Source organism: Procambarus clarkii, chromosome 73 (genome assembly GCF_040958095.1).
Source record: "Procambarus clarkii isolate CNS0578487 chromosome 73, FALCON_Pclarkii_2.0, whole genome shotgun sequence".
In the NCBI taxonomy this organism is placed as follows: Eukaryota; Metazoa; Arthropoda; class Malacostraca; order Decapoda; family Cambaridae; genus Procambarus; species Procambarus clarkii.
This window is the reverse complement of record NC_091222.1, coordinates 13,638,317-13,642,308: the sequence shown is the minus strand read 5'-3', so window position 1 is coordinate 13,642,308 and position 3,992 is coordinate 13,638,317.

Here is a 3,992-nt window from a genome sequence, read left to right as displayed (position 1 = left end):
AGCTTCGGGAGATGATGTGGCGACTCCGGGTGCTTCGCGCTCTACGACGCTGGTGGTGGCTGACGTCCATGTGTCTGCTGTTGACGATGTTTGTACCTATGATTTACCTCATGTTCTTTCTCCTGCAGAAGGTTCTCCGCAGTGGGGGGTGGTCGCTCCTACTGACGTGGATTCTGAGAGTTCTGGTGTGCGCCGAGGCATCAAGCTGGTACTGAAGAAGGATGCCAAGCGTGGGGGGTCCTGGCAGGAACAACGTCCAGTGGTTGACGCGGAGCGCTGTGAGGCGGCCGAGGAGGCTCCCAGTGCGCTGCCCATTGTCCGGCCTCATGGGAAGGAGCCCCTCCCTCTCGTCTTGGCCTCCAGAGTGGCGCATGGTGCGCAGCATCCTTTGCACTTTGACATTATTGACCGCGTGCATCCTGTTCCGTGGTGCCCTTCTTCCATCTGGGTACAGCGGGCTCGGTGTTTTGTTGTGGGTGTGCCGGAGTTAATGCCTGATCCTCGTACTGTTAATACTGCATCTGTTCCGGATGACGTCATGTTACTGTGGGAGGCGTATTGTGTTCGATTCCCGGCGGCGGAGTGGCCGGATAAGTATGAACACTTTGAGTAGTCTGTGTGCTTGCTGTGACCTGTGGTTAGTTGCAACGTGGTGTACCTATTGTGCGCCCTTCAGGCCGGTGTTGTTTTTTTGTTGTATTTATCATATTTCCGTTACCCTTCTGTCCGGTGTTATATTTCATTGTGTTTATGCTCCTTGTTGTGTTTTTGTTGTCAGCCCTTCGGGCCGGTATTTAGTGTATTTGTGTTACTTTGTATTAACTTGCTTTGTGCTTCGGTATTTTTTTGTTGTCTGATTGTTTGTTATTAGTTTATTATTTTATTGTATTTATTCGCATGTTCGCATGTAAAAATAAAAATAAAAAAAAAACTTACACACTTCACGATTTAGGAGGTGAGTAATATTTTTTTTGTTTGCACAGTGAGGCCAAGCAAATTTCCAGTGTCGATTCAATTAAGTACGTAGTGCAGTGCCATTCTGTTTAAAATTATTAGGAGAAAGTGCCAAGTGCTAGTTAACAATGGAAGATCAAGTTGAGTTGTTGGTGGCTAATCCTGACTTTGAGGGAATTAAAAGCCTAACAAAGTCTGCCTTAATAAGTATGGCAACTAAGTTGGAGTTAACTTCCCAAAATAGAATGAATAAAGCACAGGTTGTGAGAGTGATACTGACCCATCTAGTAGAAGATAGTGAGCTAGGGGAAGAATTTCTGAATGAGGTAAGTGAAGAGACAAGTGAGCAGATTGCTTTAAAGCATCTTGAGGTAGAAACTCAGTTAGAATTTGCTAGGCTTGAAGCTAAACAGAAAGAACTTGAGGCTAAAGAAAGACAGCAACAGAGAGAACTTGAAGCTAAAGAGAGAGAACAACGATTAGACATTGAGGCACAAAATGCGAGAATGGTGGTTCAGTAGCAGTTAAGAGGCAACAAAGCAACAACAGTTAGAAATTCAGAGAAAAATGGTAGAGAATAATAATAGAGTAGAAACAGAGACTGGCAGCTGGACATGGAAATACTAGCAATGTTCCTAACAATAATAATATATCTCAAATTAAAGTAAACAAGTATGTAGAGTTGCCAGGGTTCAATGAGGAGGACCCTGTAGTTTTTTTTCACATTTCTCTAAAATTGCAGTTAGAATGAACTGACCAATGGGTTGCTATTATGCAGAACCACTTCAGGGAAAAAGAGCCAGGAGGTGTTCGCATCTTTGCCTAATGCAAACAGTTTCGATTACAATTTTGTTAAGAACGGCATCCTAAATACTTACCAGTTGAACCCTGAAGCACACCGACAAAAGTTCAGAAATTTAAAGAGGGCAAGTGAACAAACAATTGCAGATTTCACCAGGTTAAAAAGTAGTTACTGTAACAGATGGCTTAAGTCTCTTTCAATAAATGAGTTTGATGCTCTTAAGAATCTTCTTATCACATAAGAACCCCCTCCCTGCTCAGCTCGTTGTCGCCGTGTGGGGGCTTAGTGGGCGGCTGCCGGAGTGTGATGCTCCTTGGGACAGTCCTCTGTCCTTTTCTAGTCTTGTGCTCCTGCTGCCGTCCTCTCCAATTCTGCTGGGCATCTTTTCCTTTTCCTTCTGTTTCGTTTTTCTCCCCCCTCTTCTCCTATCTGCTTGCCGTTTCCTGCCGACCATTTGCTCGTTCTGGTTCTTCCCTTGGACTTCTTATATTTTGACGCCCGGGTGCTTGAGGAGGCATACTCTTGCACCCGTAGAACTGTAGTACCCGACGTCCAGAGCGAGGGGAACCTTTTATTGTCAATCCCCCTTTCGTCACTAAACCCGATCTCGACGGACTGTCGGTTTCTTAAGGTGGCGTTTGTGGGGCGTATACTCATGACGCACCCCTAGGAGGCCCGGGCAAGATCGGCGATAGCTTCTTGTTGGGTGTCCTGCCTCTAATTGTGGCTCCATGGTGGGTGTGGGGGCACATTCGTGAATGAATTCTTCTTTTCGTAATGATGATAACCCCTGTTTCGGCTGCTTCTGGTGTACCTTCTCTGGCTCGTGGGGTGAGCGACCAAGCCCCCGAGTCGGTCCGTATTGGAAGACCGGGCTCTGTAGCCTCCGCTGCATTGGGCCCCGACCTTGCTCCTCCTTTGGCCTCTCTGACTCCTTCCCCTGGCTCCCCTCCCTCCTCTGTGGTTGGGTCGAGCCCCAAGCCCCCAGTGGTGACTACCTCGTCCCCTGGCGCGGCTCCTTCTCTAGTTGTAACTACTGCGCCTTTTAACCCCTCTCTCTCTGGGGGTTCTCACCGCCGTCCTCGTCACGGCCGCCCTCGCTCGATTCCTTCCAGTTCTGCTACCTATCAAGCCTTGTTTGGTCCCGCTTCGTGCGCCAAATATTTTGATCTCCTCCCTCTTGATTCTGCGCCTCCATACGATTTCTCCCTCCATCGACATCTCGTTGATTCCGTGGATGCCTCCATTACTTTCAACCCCACTCGTCTCGGTACACGTGTCGTTGCTGCTCCTTCTCAGGATGCTGCTTCCCGCTTAGCTGCCTTATCCTGCCTTGGCGAGACCCCTGTTCGGGTCTCGAAGAACGCTCAGTTGAATGCCAGTGTTGGCACTATTTTGCTCCCACCCCATGTTGCGACCGGTGTTCGGGACCTGCGCGACTGCCACGACGATATTCGGCATATCCTTTCTGCCCAGGGCCATTCTATTCTCCAGGAGGACACGTTTACTCGTCCCCCTCGTGGTAGTCGCCGTCAACCTCTCCGGGTTGTGAAGATTACTTTTGATGGTAGGACCCTTCCACCCTCTGTCATTCTTGCTGGTGCCAGGTGCTCTGTCCAGGAGTACATTCCTTCTCCTCGGCTCTGCAACAAGTGCTGGAGGTTTGGGCATGGTGCCCTCCGCTGCTCCGGGACTGTCTCTCTCTGTCCTTTGTGTGGTGGCGAAGGTCACTCTAAGTCGGAGTGCACTTCTCCCCAGGCTCGTTGCCTCAACTGCGGTGAGGCCCATCCTACCTTCTCCCGTGTGTGTGTCCATTACAAGCTTGAGGCAGCCGTCCTCAACTTGAAGCACCGGGAGCGTTTATCTTTTCCTGAGGCGAGACACCAGGTTCGCTGGCTCCCGCCTTATGCTAATATCTCTTATGCTCGCGTGTTGCGCTCTTCCTCTCCTCGTCCTTCCCGCCTTCCTCAGACTCACAACCGTTTCCGGGCCTTGGACCTTGATGCGCCCACTGCCCCCTCCCCTGTTCCTTTGGGTTCTCTCCCGAAGGATCCTCCTCCTGGTCCTCTGTCTGGGGTTCCCCTTCCTTCTACCCGGTCTGTCGTGTCTCCTGTGTCTTCTTCCTCGTCCCCCTCCGATCCTCCTTCCCATCCTCTTCCTCCATCTATCGGCTCTCCCCACCGCCTGTCGGTGCGGGCGGATGTCCATCGCTCTCCTAGCGGCCATCGTGTGTGCT